A 22,746-nucleotide genomic window follows, 5' to 3' on the forward strand; every position below is an offset into this window, starting at 1 on the left:
CAGGTTTTCCTAAGTAATATCTGTATGCACAGAATTCCCATTCAATTTAATGGGGTCATGCTTACATAAACACACACACACACACACACACACACACACACACACACACCAGAGCTTAACACGTATATATATAAATTCTACTCAGTCTCTTTTTTCTTATTTCATTCTAAAATATTTTTTCATACTAATATCTCTTCTTTTTTTCTTAATTGATAATACAACTGTAGAGTTCCTACTTTCTTTATTCCTCGGCTCAATTTAGAGACCTACAAAGAGGTTTCTAAACACCGGCTTAATCGTCAATCATACAAATACTTCTAGTGGTTATTAAAAACAAATATTTTAGGGTATGACACATGACCTACAGAATCCAGGGACCCAGGAATATGTATTTTAATTATATATGATGATTAATATTTTTTAAAAATGTATTAAAAACTTAAAATGTGCATAGAACTTTTCTAAATATTCTACATATTTTAACACACCAGGATCCAGTGAGGAAGCTATTGTTATTTGGATGGGAAAACTAGTAAAGTTAATGAGTTGTGGGGCTGTAGTTCCGGTAGTATTACATCAGAGTCCTGACTCTTGACCTTTTGGCATTTAAGCAGCCTCTCTTGGTGTGTCAAATGTCTAACTAGATTCCTATAAAAATGCCCAATAAATGTGAATGACCTATACTACACTGATCACAAATAGTTACACTGTGCTTGTTTCCCAAATTAAGCAAAAAGTTCCATGAGAAAAGGATTACCATATATTCATATTTTGGATCCTTCAGCAAGATACTCGAGTTCTTTGTAGACGTTTGTTGAATTGATTCTTCTTTTCAAATCCTCCAAGTAGAAATCACAAGGAAACTTACACTATGCACAAAGGAAACATTACATAGCAAGCCTTCCTTTCATGATATAGCCTATTCTGTCATCTGACCTACTTTCTCCAACATCCCAAGCCTATTTCTTAGGCTTGGGCTTAGCCTCTTTCTTAGGCTAAGAAAAACGATTTTTATGAGAAATGATTCTTGTCACCATTAGCCATTCTATTTTTTTTATTTTAGGATTTTGAACATATTTATGTTCCTAAATTTGCTATTTAAGAATGTCTGTGGTTGACATTATAGAAAGCTAAACAAAATGGTCAAAACTATAGCTCATCTTAGTATAAGGCCCAGATAACATCCAGGTTTCAGGTCTGGAAATACAGAGAAAGAAACTAAATTGGTCTGAAAAGAATTTATTCCCTTTCCCTCAAGTTTATTCACTTTCCTTCAATCTATATGCATACTATTCTTTCAAATATATTAAGAATCAAATTAACACAATGTTCCTTCATTATAATGGAATCCTATTCAGCTTGGTTTTTTGGTTTTTTTTCTATGAGCAAGTGACTACCATTTTTCAGCTAGCTTACAGAGATATGTTACATTTTAAATTTGTTTCAGTTTTTAAATCTACTTTATTTATATTTTGTTTATGAGAGCTATATAGAATTGACAATCATTCAAAATCTCCTATCTATAGGTTTATATAACCCTTTCTAGAAGAATCAAAGTCAAATAATATTTCAGTTCTTTAATGGGACTGTGAACTTTTGTTTAGCTAACAGTTTGCTAAAACAGAAAAGAAATTAAGATTTTTCTGGGACAGGGGTCCCTGGGTGGCTCAGTCAGTTAAGTGCCTGACTTCGGCTCAGGTCACGATCTTTCAGTTCATGGGCTCAAGCCCAGCATCTGGCTCTGTGCTGACAGCTCAGAGCCTGGAGCCTGCCTTGGATTCTGTGTCTCCCTCTCTCTTTGTTCCTCCCCCAACTCATGCTCTCCCTCTCTCTCTCTCTCTCTCAAAAATAAATAAACATTAAAAAAATTAAAAAAAAAAGATCTTCTGGGACAAAAAAGAAACAAATGTACTCAGAAAATAATCCAGGTAACTTGAAGAATCAGATAATGGATTTTCACAAACTTATAAAGGTCTCAATGCCTTCCCCATTCATGAATACAAAGTGTAAAAACAGAAGGTGATATGGTCATTCTTTCTTACAGATAGAAAGGAGGAAGAACAGGAAGTGAGGAATGAATATTCAGGGAGTAACATGCTTCAATACTTACACGTGTATCAGACATTCATATGTATCTCTATGAACAGATTTTTTTCCACAATATATTGAAACTCATTAGGAAAAGCAATGGAGTAATTGCTAACCTCAGACATTGGTCTTGGAAAAATGATTCTCACCTTAATCACCATAGAGCCAAGTTTGAATAATGAACACTGCAGTCATGTTTAATGAGGTTGAAGACAAAAAAAAAAAAAATGGAATAAGAACATTAGGGGGAACATCACTTATTTTTTTTACAAATTGCTTCCTTCTTTACATATGCTAGCTATGACAATACGCACCAACTCGGGAGACACCTACACCCACAAGTTGTAAATATTATGTGGCCAGAAGTGGGGTGGAGTTAACAAATGTATTGGTACAATGACTAGATTTTCAACTTTATGAAAGTGAAGGTAAGACATTTAATTTTTAAGATATTTGATTTCCAATGTCAAATACAGTTATTGGTGCACAATAAGCAGGTGAGTATGTTTATGAATTAATATTTATAACCCATATCCTCCATTAGACTATGAGCAACATGAAGTTTTTCTTTCATTTCTCCATTTATAATATGCATACCACCAGAACAAAAAAGGTTTATAATAAATATTATTTCATTGAACAAATGAATGGAGGCACCAAAACCAAAGTGAAAAATGTCCAGAAATCATAATCCATTAGAAAAATTAAGATCCAGAACTAGATGGGGCACCTGAGTGGCTTGGTCGGTTAAGCATCCAACTTCGGCTCAGGTCATGATCTCATGGTTCATGGGTTCGAGCCCTGTGTTGGGCTCTGTGCTGACAGCTCAGAGACTGGAGCCTGCTTCGGATTCTGTGTCTCCCTCTCTTTCTGCCCCTCTCCCGCTTGTGCTCTGTTTCTCTCTCTCAAAAATAAATAAACATTAAAAAATAAAAAATAAAAAAGATCCAGAACTAGAAATAAAATCATGTGTCCAGAGACAAGAATATGAGTTCAAATATTGAGGTACTCACAGAAAACCCTTCCACAGGGTCCTAGCATGTAATGTTTTTATTAGAATTTCTACCATGTTGGCACATTTAATCCTGGAATAATCTTCTAGGTATTTTCCTATATCTAATATTTGGTTTTATGTGCCTGTATGTGGATGTGTTTCTGAGCTTGTTAGAAATTTGGGAAAACATAGGGTGGGTGCATTGGGCACAAACATTACCATCAGTACTCTGACTTCGGGGAGAGGCTACAGTGCATTAAGTTCTCTGATTAAAGTTTCACTTAGATTCTATTTTGCTGAAACCTAAGGAGTATGATTAAACCTTAGATAAAAGTCTTCAGGTTAAAATTATTCAGTCAGGCCTAACATGCTCTAAGAATCCTGTGTAAGTATATTCTGTTCAGATGGCTTTATTTTACAAAAGGGTAACTTTTTTGTTTAGAATCACCTTTAAATAGTATTTTATTTGGCATAGTCTACAAAGATGAACTGTAATTTTATTACACTTTTGATTAAACCTACCAAGTAGGATACGCTGAGTTAGAAAAGATAGTAAGCATCACAGCAGTGTAAATTTTCTCGAAAACCACTTACACTTTAGTTTATTTGTTTACATATGGACCTAGGCAAATTTACCAGAATGTGTCCTAGGCAGAGTAAACATGGCTGATTCGGAAAAACCACAGACAAGAGGTCAGGTGTTCCAGTCTTTGAAGATACAAATTTTACATCATTCCCAAACGTTAGCTAATGGAACATGACAAAGTGCTTATTAATTCTTAAGGAAATGAGAAAAATGTATCAGGTATTTCGTAACACCAAACTTGTTCAATTTATTGTAATATTCTTTATTTTGGGATTATATGTTTCTTATTAGTTTGGAATTCGAATTCTTTTTTTTTAAATGAAACAATAGTGATAATAGAGGGTAGTCATAATAGTGACGAGTTTTTATTTAAGGAGTGCTTTGAGTTTAATTTTTAAATTACTGATTGCTGCATAGCACAATTACAATTCTAGGAGAGACTTGTTGGGTTTTGTCTGTGAAAAAGAAGAAATGAATGATGTCTCCCAGAATTAAATTGGTCTGGCTTCTGAGGAAAACTGTGCACAGTATTTGAACTTCAAGTTTATGTAGTTTCAATTATTAATAAGAGCAGAAAAGTTGGTGTGTCATGTTAGAGATTCAGCAAGACTGGGAACTCTCAAATAATGTATTAATACTTAATTTTAAGGGTATATATTCTTTATGTAACAATTTATTATTTATTATTATCCAAATCAACTGATTTGGATAACATGACTTTAGGCAGTTTAGCTTATGAAAAGGTAGCACTCCCAAGTTATTTGTAACTACCCTATCTGAATTTTAAGAATCATATATCCATAATAAAACACTTTTATTAAAAGAGGTTGTGTTCCTAGGCCATAAGTCTCACATGAGGCTATTAACTTATGCAGTATATAATTAATGTATATGATATCATTTCTATGAGAAGCACATTTGAAGTTATAATTGAGGATGCCTAGTACTCACAGCTCTTTACAATAATCCCAGGGATCTGAAATATATTTCTGAAAATGAGGAAAATTTTCCCTTCCAACCACACATTCACTTAGTCGTTCATTCATTCAGCAATTATACTGATGATGTACTATGCTCTGGAGACACACTAGTGATCAAGAAAGACAATCACATGTTTCTTACATTATATTTATAACTAAGACACTCTCAAAGGAGGTATATAATAGTAAGATATCACATATAATGTTGGATTTCTGATAATTACTAGAAAGGAAATATTAAGTCTCTGTTATGGCTTTCCAAGATGGCTACATGAAGCAGGAGGCTCCAGGATTTGGAATTCTAAGCACCATCAAAAAGGCTACTTCATGGAGACTGAGGCATAAAAACTCTGTAGTAAGTGCCTCCATAACTCCTGTCTGAATAGGACTCTTTCTTCTTTATCACATAATGGTATTAGATCATATCTACCTATTGTACCATATCTACCTACACTCAATACCTATATATTGAGTGTCATATAATGTAACAAAAATTCATAATGAAATTACATTAAAGTGCTTTGACAGCAGTATGGCAACTAGTATAATTAACAATAGAAACTTCAGAAAATGCCAAAACGCATATATTTGCTCCATCAGTAACTAATGAATAATGGACAACAAAGGTAAAATCCATGATCTAATAGCTAACTTCACATTTCACTGTTAGCAATTATAATACAGATCAGAAACTAGGAAACCCAAATTCAGCCAAAAAACCTGGAGAGATTTATGATAATGGAGGTAAGAGTCAAGTAGAAAAAACAATTATGCTTCAGAAAAAGTTAAATAGGAGATAAAATAATTACATAATAAAATTTTTATTGAATTAGTTCAAATGCAAAGGCAATCTTGGTGACGTTTCAAAAACAAAAATTGAATACTTTTAAGTTTACTTGTAATTTTTGATGCTTTTCATAGTAGTCATTCACAAATTTATTGAGTGTGGTTGCCACACATGATGGATGTGTGGCTTCCAACTATAGATGGGACAAGAACATTCATTTACTGCTATTAAGAACTGCATTTCTGGGGTGCCTTGGTGGCTCAGTTGGTTAAGCATCTTACTTGATTTTGATTCAGGTCATGATCTCAGGTCAAACTCAACATTGGGCTCTGCAATGACAGTGCGGAGCCTGCTGGGAATTCTCACTCTCCTCCTCTCTCTGCCCCTCCCCCCCCCCCACTCTCTCATTTTCTCTTTCTCTCAAAACAAATAAATAAAACTTCAAAAAAAAAAACTCAAATAAAAAAGAACTGCCTTTCTTTTTAAAATTGTAACAGAACAAATTCCCATTGTTATCTTTCTCTTCATATTTTGATATATTCAAAAGTAGATAGATGTCTTTAAGGGCATGAATTATAGGAAATAATTTCATTCTCTAAGGAATTTAACAAATTCAATAAATAAAATGGGCATTTAAAAATAGCTGTTATTTAAAAATAGCAATTGGCAAAAATGAAATGGCCACGTCAGATTTCAACATTCAGTGTACATTATTGTTCCTGTTACTATAGCACTAATGATATTTAAGATTTAGATACCTAAGAAAACAGGATTTTCCCTTATGATGGAACAAAGTAAGTTTGATAGTATGTGCTCTCCCACATAAATTATAGAATGTAAAAGAAGTATATAGAGTTATGTTGTGGGGGGGAAATCCATTAAATGTAACAATAGACTGAGATAATAGAGAAAGCCATGTAAAGAGTACTGTGTCTCATAAATCTATTTTTCTAAAATTTCCAATTTATTATATAAAATATATAAAATGACTATCTGTCTTTTTACATGAATGTACAGATAACACACATCTATGATGGATTTTCATGTTACCAATGCACCTCGTGTCATGTGCGGATGCAATCATAGAGTATATAATAAAGAAAGTAAGCTGTTACGTTCTCCAGTCATCAAATGATGCCAGCTATGACATTCAGAAATATTAAGATATCAAGCACTTAAACGGTGCTTAATATCTTTCCTAGTTCTCCTATGAGGTAAGTCAATATTCTCATCTCCAGAAAGATTTAGTAATTGACCTACCTGACCTAATTCACAAAAGGAGGCCACTGCAAAAAATAAGCTAAATTTAAAAATCTCCTTGTCACTGTGGTTGCAGCTACATGATAATAAATGGTCCACAGTATAATAAATGATTCAATTTATAGTTAAAAATAAGTAAAACTGATTTTGGTATCACCAGCTGATACAACCAGCATCTGGATCCCGGTATATTGTGGGTTTGTTAGCAGTTATTTTGATATTTATTTAAAGAATGTGATTCAATAAATGTTAACGGAATATCACATAGCTAAGTTATACTTTGAGTAACAATTTTACATTTTGAAAAGAGGATCAGGTAAAACAGTCCTTGATATTTAAATTTGTCACTGGCAGTGGAGAAATAAAACACTAATTTACTGCAATGACAAAAAAATATTTTTTATTTCTGAGGTTTGATAAATACTGCAGCAGAAGCCCAACATATGATTAAATAAAAGAATTACTTCCTATATTCCCCAAAGTCCTTAGAAAATATCACTATTAGCTACTGCATTATTTTGATAGAATATTTAAATATTATTCATCTCAATTTGGAATCCAAAGTTCACTGTTAAAAACCTTTACAAGACTTGAACCATTTTATGTATTCAATTGTATAATGATATAATCTCCAGTCCTAACACTTGTTTTTTAAAAAATCAATGTTTATTGCATCTTTGTATCTTGAATGCCTAGTGTAATTCTACAACATCAAATGACTTGTTGTATAAATATTTGCTGGACAAATTGATGAATATATAAACCTACAGCTGCATCAAGAAATTAAGTTCAATGGCATCATTTCAAGGTTATATGCAAGGTCATCTAATTTCAAATCAAAGTTTTACCTAGGAAATCCACTTCTGCATGTAATAGACTTTTATAAGACACTAGGTCAATATAACTTTCTGTGGGATTTCACATGGTTTCTTTCTCTGTCCTACCAACAAGCAATAGATGAGATTATATAGATGTTTAATTAAAGTACAAGCTAAATGAATTATTTAGTTTCTTATTTATGTAGATGAAAAGGGAATTTCTTTCACTGACCCTTGGAAAAAGTAGATCTGAAATCTTCTCCAAGGGAGTTTGAATGTCTAGCTCCCTGCATCTCTTTAATATGGATGTAGAATAAGCCTAATATGGCCCATTCAACTAGGTGGAGGCTATACTTCTCAGTGGCAGACAAGCAAGTTGTTATTATGGTGCCTTAGACAAAATTTCCAGCCATGTATAGGAAAGTGATTTTTAGGCACTGTTCCATATGCCATTATTATAAAGGACAAAAACAAATTCCTTTACTCCTATTTCTATGTATCATTGCATTCAAATAGGTTTTAAAAGAACAAGTTACTGATTTGAATAAAATGTTTCCTACACTGTGTTCTACTGAGCATTCTTCATGAAGATGTTACAGTGGGTGAAATGTTTCCTGATCAAATGTGGGATAGCATGCATGGCCATTAATATGTTAAAGGCTTAGTATAATGCAGTAGGTAGAGAAAAAATGTTTAATTCCATTTAATATTTCTCAAACTTATTTGAGTATAGAACTCCTTTTGCTTAACACATTTATTTCCTGTTTCAGACAATCTCTAGTACAACCTCACTTTGAGAAATATTGGGCATTAATTCAAGAGTTCTAGCCCTCCTTATTTGCCTAAAAGTCTGTCTTGTTTAGTAAATATATATTCACTTTATGAAATTTGTAGTTTGAGCAGGAAAGAGGCAGAGAGAAAGAGAAAAAGAATGGGGAAGGGGAAAGGGAGAGAGAGGGGAAGAGCTAGAGAGAGAGAGAGAGAGAGAGAGAGAGAGAGAGAGAGAGAAAGAGAGAGAGATTTCCCATGTTCTCATGTTCTAGTTGCCTTTTCTGTGTTTGACCACATTATACCTTATTACTCTTTTAGAAAAAATAGAAATTGACACTTGTCTTAATTCAGGTTCTATAACAAATACTATAGACTAGGTGGCTTCAACAACAAATATTTCTCACAGTTCTAGAGGCTGGAAAGGCTAAGATCAAGGCCCCAGCAGATTTAGTGTCTGGTGAGCTCCTGCTTCCTGGCTTGTAGATGGACACCTTCTTGCTATAGTCTTATATGGCAGAGAGAGAAAGAAAGGAATAGAGATGGAAAGGCATACAGAGAAAGAGAGAGAGAATGAGAGAGAGAGAATGAGAGAGAGCAACCTTTCCCCTGACTCTTCTTTTAAGAGTACTATTTCCATCCTGAGAGCTCCACTCTCTAGAGCTAATGACCTCCTGAAAGCCTCACTTCCTCAAACCACCAACATTAGGATTTTAATACATGAATGGGGGGTGGCACAAACATTCAGTACAGAGCAGGGCCTAAATTATCAAACTTCAACAAATTCACACACCTCAGGTCTCAGATTTGACCACCCCATCCAGAAGCACAGAATGGATTTCTTCATTACATTTACACAAATTCCAACTATGAACTAATTCTAGTGTTAATATCCTTCTTACATATTATAATCACTTATTCTGTTAGATTTCAAATAAGAGTCAGAACCATAAAACCATAAAATTTGGGCACTAAAAGAATCTTAATGATTACCAACAATTATTCTTTAATACATGAGTAAACTGAGATAATTAAGGTTTGGAACAACTCACAAATTGTTATCATTATTGTTTGTTATATTGTTACTGCTGCTGTTTTTGTGGTGACGGTTTTCAGTTTCAGACTACATGAATTCATTTTTAAAATACAATCTTTAAAGTATATTGGAAATGTTGACCATAATGTCTAATACTATGAAGAACCCCAACTATAAAGTCCTATGGTTCATTCATTATTTTTCACAGCTTGTCCTAAAATTTCCATCTGAGGATGTGGAAAGAGTGCATAAAAGAATATTCAATTCAATATTTTACTGATTGAGTATATGATACTGTATCTTTACAACCATTTCCACTTTCCAAGAGTGATACAATATATATGTAGATGTCAGAAATGAACTTCAGTGCACTAATGAGTAATGCAACTATGAAAATCACTTATGACTGGCTAGTTAGAAAGCATTATCAATATGTGATGACATGATAGCTACCTCTCACCTTCTAGATTAATGATATTCTAGTAGCACTTTTGGGAACCACGTTAATTTTCCTGATATTAGCACTGAAATTATATATGCTATTTTTTATCATAACAACCTTAAACTATATATTTTAGGAATGTAAAATAATTCCAAAATTATAACATGATATAAGTACCATATACTATCATTATGGTTAATTACCTTCAAAAATCTGGCATCAAAATGAACAGTAAACCAGAGAATCTTGTTTAATGAAATGACTTCATCTCTCAGGATTATACTCATCATTATGCCTTTAATTGTGCAGACCGGAAGCACTTGTGGCACAAACTTGGTAATCTTGGATTATTTGAATAACTTATAATCTCACCAGAGCTTATGATTCATTGGATTATAATATATTTGCATGTTATAATCCACTAAAAGCCCATGCATGCCCAAATATACAAGCTCTGTTTAAAATGAAACTTCTCTGGGGCACCTGGGTGGCCCAGTGGATTGGTTAAGCATCAGGACTTCAGCTCAGTTCATGATCTCACGGTTCTTGAGTTTGAGCCTAGCATTGGGATCTCTGCTGTCAGCACAAAGCTCACTTCAGATTTTCTGTCCCCCTCTCTCTCTGCCCCTTCCCTGCTCTCCCTCTCTCTCTCCCTCTCTCTCTCTCTTTCTCTCTCTCTCCAAAATAAATAAACATTAACAAAAAAATTTTAAAGAATGAAATGAAACTTCTCCAACAGCTTTGGCATCTGTCCTGTCTTTATGTATATAACATAGAGTGGAATAAATGAAGTATTAAGTTAGACATCCTTGAGGCACATGAATGCTATTTCCATTATCTGTGTTCCAGATCAAATATTAAGAAATAAAGCCGAATTGGAATGTATTTTCTGAATAAGTTCAGGTCCATGCTCTATGGCACTAATTGGTCATAATAACATAAAAACATTTTGGAAGTGTTAAACTCATGTAAGGAAATCCCACATAAGGAAAGCAGTATTAATCGATGGAAAATATTGCCTTCCTCTTTTGTTATTACATTTTTGTATCTGTAACTTGCTTCTAAGCAAGAGACTTGGCTTTAGATGCAGCACAGGGACTTTCAGAACCAGGTCAGCAATCACAAGGGTGATTTTCTTGGGCTCTACGGAAACAATGAGCTAATAGGATGCTATTGGTTTTATGCCTACTCATAATACCTAGATGTAGACAGAAATACACAGCCAAAGTAGCTTGGAAGCACAGAGATATTTGTGTCACAGAAAAGAATGATAAGAACAGCACAGGGAATATAGTCAATAATACTGTAATACACTCTGAGCCTTTCAAAATGTATATAATTGTTGAATCGTGATATTGTACGCATGAAACTAATTTAACACTATATGTCAACTATACTTCAATTAAAAATTAAAATATAAAGAATGATAAGAACCAAAAGATATAAAACCAACAGGTACAATGAAGCCCAAAATACAAGAATAGTGGAACAAGTTATATCAAGATTTTAAATAACTCAAATAGACCAATTAAATACGATTATCTATAAGTCAAACAGACCACTCCAATAAAATTACTGAATGCTGGGTAAAATTCATATGTATTGTAGAAATTAGGCTTTGTAGACATGATAGAAATTATATACTGAAATGACTAATTTCATTGCAAATTTTTAGAATAAGATATTTTACATTAGTGATTATTTTAAAACTAAATTAATTTTATGAGAACACAACTTTATATTGAGGAAAATGCATCCTCATCAGAATTCCTAACGGACACCAGTTGAGATGGAGCCCAGATACTTTTTAACACTCTTCTTATAGCAGAGATGTTCACCAACAGCTACATCTAAACTTATATTCCACAATTTTATCTTCCTCCCTCAACCCAGCTACGGATGTTTGCAAAAGTGATAGACAGCTGAACCAAGTGGAACCCATCAAAATCTTTCTATGTGGAATTTGGAACATTCCCAGTATGATTATGTCTTTTTAATATAGGAAATGAAATTTGGAATTGTGGAAAAACCATGTGCAAAGTGAAGCAAAAAAGTCTGGTGTGCAGATAGAAGAATGAGGAAACAACAGGCCAGAAGCAGGGATGAGAGAGAGAGAGAGAGAGAGAGAGAGAGAGAGAGAGAAGCCACCACCCTGTTCATGAGAGCTTGCCCAGTCAATTGGTTTCATTATTTCAAGAGTTCAACTGACCTTGGATTTTCTGAGTTAACCACAAATTCTGTTCTTTCTCTTCAACTAGCTAAAGTCTAGTTGACATTGCTTGAAAATTGATCAACAGAATAATAAATAGCTAAAGCAACTTTAGTTATCTGGACAATTTACAAAGTTAGAATACCTCTTGGAAATTATTGTTGTAAGTATAATATTTTATTTTAATAATGTTTGAATAAAATATTTTCCCTATATCCTATTTAAGAGAAAAAGCAAAACAACACTTAAGTCCTTTTGAAGACAGAGACTATTTATTTGGTATATGCCCATCATTGTACTCCTGCTCTAGGTTTAAGATATGCGTATCTTTTTTCAGAGTTTTCAATTTTCAGAGGGTTAAACTTTCATAGATTTTTTTAAGACCACTGTCTTAATCTGTTCAAACCGCTATTACAAAATGCCATGGACTGGGAAGGTTATTTAGGAGTAGAAATTTATTTCTCGCAGTTCTGGAGGCTGAAGTCTGGGATCAGGGTGGCATGATGGTTGGCTGAGGGACTGGTTACAGGTCTCAGACTTCTCACTGTGTCCTCACATTCCAGAAGGAGGCTGGCTAGCTGTCTGGCATCCCTTTTATTAGAGCCTGAATCCTATTCATGAGAGCTCCACTCATGACTTAAGTACATCCCACAGGTCCTACCTCCTCAAGCCACCACACTAGGGCACTAGGATGTCAACATACGGTTTTTGGTGAGTAAGACATTCAGACCACAGCACCCACCAATCTACAAAATGATCATTCATTCTGCTTTTGATAACCATTTCCTTACTTCACTGTAAATTTTTCACATCTTACTACTATTAGTGCACGTTCCTGTTTTGTTCAGTGAAAGTGAATTGTTCATCAGTGAAAAACAATTAAATGCTTTAGAAAACTTTATGTGTGCACTACCATGTAAATGGCTAGGTGACTTTTGGCAAAACCTCTTAAGTCTTCATTAGCAAAGAATCTTGATGCTTCATTTAACAAGTGAATATATTTTTCCATCTTTAGGTTTTAAGTAAAATTTAGTTCAAATATACTTAGTAAGACAATGGTCAAGACATGAAAACATTATAAGTGTATCAGTCACTAAGTACCTCCTGGGAAAAATAAAAATAAGAACCAAACCCAAGAACAGAAGCCAAGATAAAAAGTAATAGCAATCGCACACACCATTTAATAAAGGCCAGGCAGTGTGCTAAACATCGCAATGTTATCCCATTCTAATCCTTATAAGAACATTGTGCAGTAGGTAGTCTTATACATAGCTTATAGATGAAGTAGAGATACTGAGATGAACCAATTTGCTACACATTAAGTAATAAGGGGTGGAGCCAGATTTGTAATCTAGATTAGCTGTTTTCAAAGTCTCCATGTTAACCACACTGCTTCTAAGGGAGCCAATATTTACATGAAATTAGTAATTTGGATTGAGCCCCAGGGAGAGGAGACCCTAGAGTTGTATATATGTCTGTGCAATAGGCTAGAGGTAGAAATTTATATAAATTCTTCAAGGAGTTAAGTAGAGAGAAATGAGTTCATTCGGGCAAAAGTGTGGTGGGATATTATTAGATCACAAAGATAGCAGCGGCTATGCTCTGGAGGACAGAGATCCCAGGCTGAGCAGTCTGGACCATCACTTTCTGCATTAGTGCCCGTAATGAATAGTATTAAAGAAAAAAGAGAGGGGGTGGGGAAAGAATAAGGCAATGAATAGCAAAAGCCTCAAAAACTTCAAACACAGAGAGGAGTCTTGAGCATTCTCTCTCCCCCTGCTGCCTTTAATGGAAATAATCAACAGGAATGCTGGATGATTACAGTATATTTTTTCTCTGTGGGAGAGGGAGATTATGTACTCAGAACCATAAAGCATTTTGCTTGCAAAATTAATTCAAATTGACTTGCATGGGAGCACTGTCACATGAATTGAAAACAGCTGAAGAATGGTTAGGGGGAAAAAAAAAAAGATTATGATAAACAGCAATCAAATTACTCAGAAAAGTACCTAGTGTTTGGACCCTGGGGACCTCTGCAAGGCCCAGTTTTATTTAACACCTTCATTAATGAATGGGAAGATGGAAATAAAAAAATCATCATATTCACATATGGAAACTGGTACAAATACCAATGAGAGCAGACATTTTTTTCTTTTCAGAAGGAAAAGGATTTTAGGCCCAGATTTTACATGGACCACATTATTTGGCAAAGAAAATCTAGACAGAAACCTAGAAATCCTCATATGCATAACGAGGAAAGGGAAATATGAGGACCCGGTATGAAACAGGTGGAAACTATATCGGGAAATGACTGTTTGATGCAAGTGTGTGCCCAGGTGTCTCACATCACAGGCAAGGTGACAGTAACTTGCATATGACTCTTTAGAAATGATCTGAAACTGTTCACATTTATGCTCCCTGCTTGTTATACAGACCGATGGAAAAAGTCACTGAAAAAGGAACAAGTGGGAAGAATTAAGTGTTTGGATAGAAAGCTAGACAAAGTGTTGCATATGGATAACATACCTGTACATATTGCAATCTGGAGGAAAAAAGAGATAGAGGTTGAGATGGAGGGAAGAAGAAGGATTTCACAGCACAATTTGCCAAAAGGGAGGAAAATAATTAAGTCCTAGAGCCATACTTTGCTGAGGAAGTGGGACTTAAACTGCAGTCTGAAGGATGAAGCCTTTAGCTAGCCGATTGCAGGTAGGTTAAGGAGGATTAGCAAAAGGATTTTGTGGATAAAGGTCATTTTCCAGTTTATATTTGTGAGTATCCTTATAATGTGGGAAAGTGTTTTGAGAGCCTCGAAAAAAGAAAATATTTGCAATATTTTATAGTTACTTTGAACACATAAACAACGTAATACCAAATAAATAAATAATACATGCATGTCTCAAACTCACTTTGCAGGAATATACTGTGACTATTGCTAATTCATTCAATTTAATTGCACATATCAAAGACTAAATACATTTGTCTCATATGCCAAGGCAGAGCTGGACATTTTAAAGAACTTTCTTCATAATTGCTAAGTTTCCATGTGGGAAATCTAAATGCAAAATTGTGCTTCTTCTAAACTTCAGTGTATGCTTAATGACTATCTTGAATTCCTTAAATTATTTATCTTAATTACCATACGGGTTGGGTGTTCTTTTTGTTTTCTAAAAAATAATGAATACAAAGCTACTTTGGAACAGGATTGTTCTTCATTATACTGGCATTTGCATTATATAGTATAATATCCATTCCCTTTAGAATTATTTTCTATCACTGTCCAAATAAAGTGCTTTTCTATATCCACTAATGTGTTCTTTTTTACCCACTTCAGCATTACGTTAATCTTTATTAGCCTCTCCATGCTCAGTGTGGGCCTCAATGCTTGTCATTATCTTTCCTCTCCTTCAGTGGAAAGCAAAGCCAAAATAAAATTCTGGCAAAATCTACCGTGATCATAACCAAGATACAAGAGATTATCAGCGCTCAAATATTTCTCTTCATCCTTCACTTTTCATTTTTGGAAAGGTAAATCACACAACAAAACCCCCATATATCCTTTTGGAAAAAAATCTGTGTATCAGAATAGAAAACCCAGTTTAAGTTTTTCTTGATACAAGTGAATCCACATACAACACTAATAATGTATTCACAGTCCAATTTGAATCATCTGAATTTGAGTCATTTTCAACTTCACAAGTAAATACACGGGTTATCTAGCTCAAAGAAATCAGAAAATAGAACAAAGTGACACTAAAACAACAAAAGCCACAAACTCCTGTTTTTGAAGTGTCTTGTATGGAAGACTATTTTGTTCTCTCTCCCCCAGGCAGAGAGCAGGTTACTGTTTGTCTTTTAGTACAAATATGATTTAATCTGAAATCTTTCTCAAATGAGTAAATTATTTTAAATGATCCTAATAACCCTTATGATCAGCATAAGAAAGGATTTTACAATTATGTTTACCTTACTTGACTGAAAAAAAGACAGCAAAAATAAAAGAAGAGCTTCAGGACAATTCAGAGGTGATACCCAGGGGAATGTAATGGCTTGCCAGTTGTGTGCTACAGGAAGTACAGAGAATTCAGTGGGGAAATGGCAGGTTCCACCAAAGCAAAGGAGGCAGGTGTACCTTGTGATCTTTTGTAACCACAATATATGGGAAGAAAGAGCAACAGTGGAATTTCTGAGAAGTAAGAGCATAATCTGCTCTAAACAAACATCATGACCATTAATTTTATTCTCATAAGTATAAGCCTTGAAAACACTTGCTAAAATTTTTCAGGAAACAATGTTGTTTACAGCTATGCCTACACTATATAGATTAATCAATATTAAATGTTCCAGAATATGACAAAAATAAATGTAATGTAATTAAGAAGGGAGCAAAATACACCTTCAGGGTGTGTATAAATAGGCTGATGAAGCTATGGATACAAGACTGACGATTTAAGAGAAGAAAAGAGAGAGAGAGAGAGAGAGAGAGAGAGAGAGAAAAAAAACTTAAGTGAGAAAAGAGTTTCAGCCGAATAATTCAACCAGAAAATTGGGATAAATGTATTGCTATGAAGATTGCTCATCTATTCTAAATACTTTCATAATTTTAATTGGAATGGGATTTATATACAACATAACTTTTACCTTTAAAGAAAAATACTTACGTTCTTAAAGGTTTTGCTTATCTTTTTCTAAAGTCTAGTTGTGAAATTTTCCACTATACGTGCCATTTACTGGGAAAGTGAAGATTTGCAGAAATGGAGTTCTTAAAATTATGGGACAGTGTTAATTCCAAAATTCCTAAATTGGGCATCAAAAAGTAGAGGGACATTTTATGATAATAATATATCACTATCAAATCACAAAAAGACACGGAGGAACCTTAAATGCATCTTGCTAAGTGAAGGAAGCCAATGTGAATAGGCTATATACTGTGTGTTTCCAACTACACGGCATTCTGGAAATGGAGACTGTAAAGAGATCAGTATTTGCCAGGGACTAGAAAGGAAAGAGAGAGGATGGGCGCAAGGAATGAAGAAGTGGAACAGAGGGGATATTTAGAGCAGTGAAATCATTCCTTATGATACTGTAATGGTACATACATATCCTTGTATATTTGTCAAAACCAACAGAATGTAAAACAAAAAAGAGTGAACCTTAATAAAAACTATTTTATGCTGAGGTTCTCAAACTTTTATATTACTCATTTGAGAAAGATTTCAGATTAAATCATATTTGTACTAAAAGAGAGACAGTAACCTGCTCTCTGCCTGGGGGAGAGAGAGCCCCCATGTGGGGCTTTAACCCATGAACTTGGAGATAATGACCTGAGCCAAAGTCAGACGCTTAACCGACTGAGCCACCCAGGCATCTCAAGGTACGAAAATTCTTAAAGTCTACTGACTTCATCCGATAAAGTCAAATGCCAAAGTGATAGGTGAGTGGTTATTGCATTTAACTACCAAAATGTTGCTTTCTGGCTATATTTGAAAATAGCAATGGAGAAGCAGCTTTTAATTCAGCCAGCATCTCTCTATTGTTTTGATAGTTTACGAATCAAGTGGTGCATCAAAATACATTATTTTATCTTAAAAACAACACTGCAAGACAGATAACGTTCCTACCTAACATTTAGGAAAGCTAAGGTTCACAGAAGCCTCAAAACCACTAGTGAATTACAAGTATAGCTAGAAGTTAAGTTAATTCATCTTTTTAACTACCTGTTTGTATAATTATACATACATATATATATATATGTATAATTATGTATATATATACACACATAATATAACAAATGCAACTTATACTTTTGAGCACCTATGTGCTATACATTTTGTCAAATACTTATGACCTGGCAATTAACAGAATGCAACCCACTCTGGCCCATTTAAAAATGTTTAAGGTGAATTTTCTCTTCAGCATCAATTCCTCTTTTATATAAACTAGAAATCTGGGAACCATCCAGAACCTAGTCATATCTCTGGAGACCTAACTGTTTGGAAGACTTCGCCTCTGGTTTAAAATAATCAGTCTCGTGGAATACCTGGGCTTGAAATAGATTTAGTCTCTTACCAGCTGCTTAACCTTGGGCAATTCACTTACCCTTACTGAGCCTCATTTTCCTCATCTACAAGAAGAATACTAAGTATCATTCTTGCATCGCCATTGTTAGTATTAAATGAATTTATGTACATGCAAAAGTACTTTTTCATGGGAAGACAATTAGAAACAGTGATATGATACCACATGTGCCAAAGGCAATACAGGTGGTCTTCCCAGTGCAGTACAAACTATCAGAGTGACCTTGAGCAAATACTGTCACCTCTCTGCCACTTTTGCACACTACGGAAAGAAAAGATAAGACTAGAAATTATTTCATGTACCTCATTGGTCTCACGCTTTGGTTACTCATTCTATAAATAATAATGTTGCCTCAAGATCCAAGACTTCAGGGACTTATGTTTTCTTCAGTGCTCTACCCCCAGGGCCTACAAGAGTCACTGACACATAGTAAGTGCCCAATACATTTCTGTTGAGTGAATGAATGAATGAATGAATGCAGAAAATTTGTGTTTGCATAAAAGCAAACCTTGCTACAGCATAGTATTTCTAGGTATGTCCAGAATAAAAAATCGAAGGAAAATTCAATTAACTACCATGAGGTATGTGTGCATGATACAAGTGCATGCATGCGCGCACACACACACACACACACACACACACAGTCTCTCTCATATACTGTGGCTAAATTTGGGCACATGCTGAAGCCCAAATTCAAATGATGTGTCTTGATTAAGGTAAAGTACTCAAAATCTATTAAGAAACTATCTCAGCATGTAATAATAGATTTTTTTAAAAAAATATATGAAATAAAAGAAAATCCTGATGATTGTACACTCTAAAATAGTGCCAGGGTGCCTGAGTGGCTCAGTCCATTAAGCATCCTACTCGATTTCAGCTCAGGTCACGATCTCATCATATAGGGCCCTAGGTAGGACTCAGTGCTGACAGTGCAGAGCCTGCTTAGGATTCTGTCTCCCTCTCTTTCTGCTCCACTCCAGCTCCCCACGCTCACTCTCACTGTCTCTCAAAATAAAAAAAAGTATTTATTTTGAGAGAGAGAGAGAGTGTGTGAGCATGGGAAAGGCAGAGAAAGAGACAGAGAGAGAGAGAGAGAGAGAGAGAGAGAGAGAGGGAGAGAGAGAATCCTAACCAGGCTCCACACTGTCAGCACAGGGCCTGATGCGGGGCTCAAACTCATGAACTGTGAGATCATGACCTGAGCCAAAACCAAGATCTGGACACCTAACCAGCTGAACCACTCAGGTGCCACAAAATAATTAAATAAACTAAAAAAATAAAATAAAATAAAACATATAAAATGAAATAAAATAAATAAAATAAAATAAAATAAAATAGTGCTAACATTACAGACTGAGTACTTAAATGAGTAAAGAGTATGAGATGGAAATTGATTCAAATAAGATAATTTTCGTACAGTCACAAAACAGCAGCCTTTACTCAGATTTGAGCTATTGAGGTCATAGAAAGCTGCTGTTCCAGCATTCTGAAACTTCCAGCTAAACAGAGAAGCTAAACAGAGAAGCTGGACATTCAGATTTCATATGAAATCTCCCAATCTTTAAGTGCTGGCAATGAATTCAAGTGGATATATTTATATGGAAAAACAAACAAAAACCTTTTAGATATCTTGGTATGAGAAAACTAGAAATGCAATAGAAGGTCAAAGGAAAAATATTTACTGAGAGCCATCACTGTGCAAAATTCTACTTTCAGTTCTAATTTTAAATCTTTATGCAAAACTATATCGCAGTAACTTATGCTCCATTTTATAAATTTAAAAACAATAAACTAAGTTATCCTTCCAATACATGTTTATTGAACTTCTCTTATATGTCAGGACCTGAGCCAACTTGTAGAAACACTGTAGAGTAGTAAATATGAGATCCCTAGAAGTATCCCAGGAGCTGACAAGCATAGAAGTGTCATGGGAGCCGGGCGCCTGGTGGCTTAGTCGGGTAAGCTTCCGACTTTGGCTCAGGTTGTGATCTCATGGCTTGTGGGCCCGAGCCCCGCGTCGGGCTCTGTGCTGACAGCCCAGAGCCTGAGGCCTGCTTCGGACTCTGTGTCTCCTTCTGTCTCTGCCCCTCCCCAACATGTGTTCTGTCTCTTTCTGTCTTTCAAAAATAAATAAATATAAAAAAAAAAAATTCAGAAGTGTCATGGGAGCAATGATTGTTTCTTTTTTTTTAAATTTTTTTTTAACATTTATTCATTTCTGAGAGACAGAGACAGAGCATGAGCTGGGAAGGGGCAGAGAGAGAGACACAGAATCTGAAGCAGGCTCCAGAGTCTGAGCTGTCAGCACAGAGCCTGACGTGAGGCTCGAACTCAGGAGCTAACTCAGGAACTGTGAGATCATGACCTGAACCAAAGCTGGATCCAGGTGCCCCAGAAATGATTGCTTCTAACAAGCGTATGGAACATGTGCATGACTTTAATTTCTCCTAATACTTGCCCAGTTCTTAGGTGCAGATTTGGGGTAAATAGATAAAATATTCATTCCTAAGGTCTGAAGTTCAGGAAAATGTTCTGGAAAAAAAAAAAAGAATATTCTTATTTACTTAGTATCATAAAGGCTTTCAGAATGGTGGAGCTCTAAGTTAGATCAAATCAAGACAGCCATATAAGAGCAGTCTTCCAGGAAGCTATCAGATCAAATAATGACAATTCCCCAGGATCGAGTCTTTGAAGAATTTCTGGTCCCACTCTGCACTCTAGTGCCTGCTAGCCTGCTGCTTTTTACCTTGACAGCAGGTTTTTGGTTTTTCAATGCTACTTCACAGCTAGAGAGGAAGGAAAGGACATAAGGCACATCAAAATGCTAAAGCCATTAAAAGAAAAAAAAAGAAATATCAAGTTCCAAATAATAAAAAAAAAAATTAACTTAATTCAATCTTTAAAACAATCTTAAATCTTAAAGCTAGTGCAGTTCTAACAAGTTGCAGTCATTTTTCTTGAATAGATGTTTCCTGTATTGCTCCAAGACCAGTTAATTTCCAGAGTCCTGGAAAATAGATTCTGACAATGTTTGCCAGTTATCTCACAGCTTTTACGGAGGAGAATATTTGTAGAGGCCCTTACTCCACAGTTTTTGATGACATTGCTTGGATGATCTATATTTCACCTAGAATTGTGTTGCTTATCTAATCATAAATGGAACAGCCAGAGCGCCTGGATGGGCAGTCGGTTAAGCATCAGACTCTTGGTTTCCACTCAGGTCATGATCTCATGAGTGGTGAGATTGAGCCCCTGGATCCAGCTGACAGTTCAGAACCTGCTTGGATTCTCTCTCTCCCTCTCTCTCCGCCCCTCCCCCACTTCCATGTGTGTGCTATCAAAATAAACAAACTTTAGGAAAAAACAGCAAAATCAACACTATAATAATGATAATGGAAAGAAAAAGAAAGCACAAAGTAGTCAGAATGACTGGAAAGAGCTCATTCTGAATATAAAAAAGGACTATGTTTTTATAAAGGATACAGTAGTATTTTATACAAAATTCATGTACAAAATTGAATAATTTCCCCCCCAATTTTTAGCTGCAAAAGCAACTACAAATCAGATTTATCCTTAAAGATGCAGTTTGCCAAACCTTTTCTGAGTAACTTCTGAACAGAAAGAGGACACACACAAAACTACATTCAAAGGGAATATGACATATTTTCTCAGGCTGTTAAAAAAATAACTTCAACCCCACCTATCAGCTACCTTCTCAATTTAAAATATTTATGCAATAAATCATTTTTGGTATGTGAAAAAATGCAGAGTACAAAATATACCTATAGGTTTTCATCCAGCCATCTACTTGTATAGGGGTGACCATAGATGAAAGAAAGAAAATAATTCTAGATGAGAGGTGGGAGGAAGAAAACAGAAAAGAAGAAGGAAGAACATAAGAAAGATAAAAGAGATACAGACTAAGAATATATACCACTACTTGGTACTGGCTGTATCTGGGTGTTACTATTCTTTTTCTTTTTAACTTATATTTACGTCCTAATATCTTAACAATCTGCTAATACTTTATTTATAGTATATCTCTAAATGCAGCCATAATTTTTAACAAGCAAAAATACTATGCTTTTTTAATTGTTAATATATTTTAATGTTTATTTATTTATTTTGGGAGAGAGAGTGCAAGCAAGGGAGGGACAGAGAGAAGGAGAGAGAGAATCCCAAGCAGACTTGCACTGTCAGTGCAGAGCCCAATGCGGGGGATGGAATTCATAAACTGTGAGATCATGACCTGAACCTAAATCAAAAGTTGGATGCTCAGCTGACTGTACCACCCAGGCACCCCAGAAGTATCATCTTAATGAAAGAAGAGAAACCACACTGAGATTAAGATGTTAGCATACAAATGATTATGATTTCAAACAATTAATACTACTTGTTTTACCTCCATAATAACTCTCTGTGTAAAGGGCTGAATAACATACCTCATTTTCTCATCAAGTTAAAAAAAAAATCAAGTTTTAGGGGCGCCTGGGTGGCTCAGTCGGTTGAGGGTCCGACTTCAGCTCAGGTCACGATCTCACGGTCTGTGAGTTCGAGCCCCGTGTCGGGCTCTGGGCTGATGGCTCAGAGCCTGGAGCTTGCTTCCGATTCTGTGTCTCCCTCTCTCTCTGCCCCTCCCCCATTCGTGCTCTGTCTCTCTCAGTCTCAAAAATAAATAAACATTAAAAAAAATTTTTAAA

At 35.1% G+C, this 22,746-nt stretch overlaps 1 protein-coding gene across 5 annotated transcripts in view; it reads right to left on the bottom strand.

The window, feature by feature from the left end:
- The window catches only part of EPHA5 (EPH receptor A5), a 340,575-nt gene that overhangs the window by 283,092 nt on the left and 34,737 nt on the right, over positions 1-22,746 (bottom strand). The window lies entirely within an intron of this gene.

This window comes from Panthera uncia, chromosome B1 (assembly GCF_023721935.1).
Source record: "Panthera uncia isolate 11264 chromosome B1, Puncia_PCG_1.0, whole genome shotgun sequence".
NCBI lineage: Eukaryota > Metazoa > Chordata > Mammalia > Carnivora > Felidae > Panthera > Panthera uncia.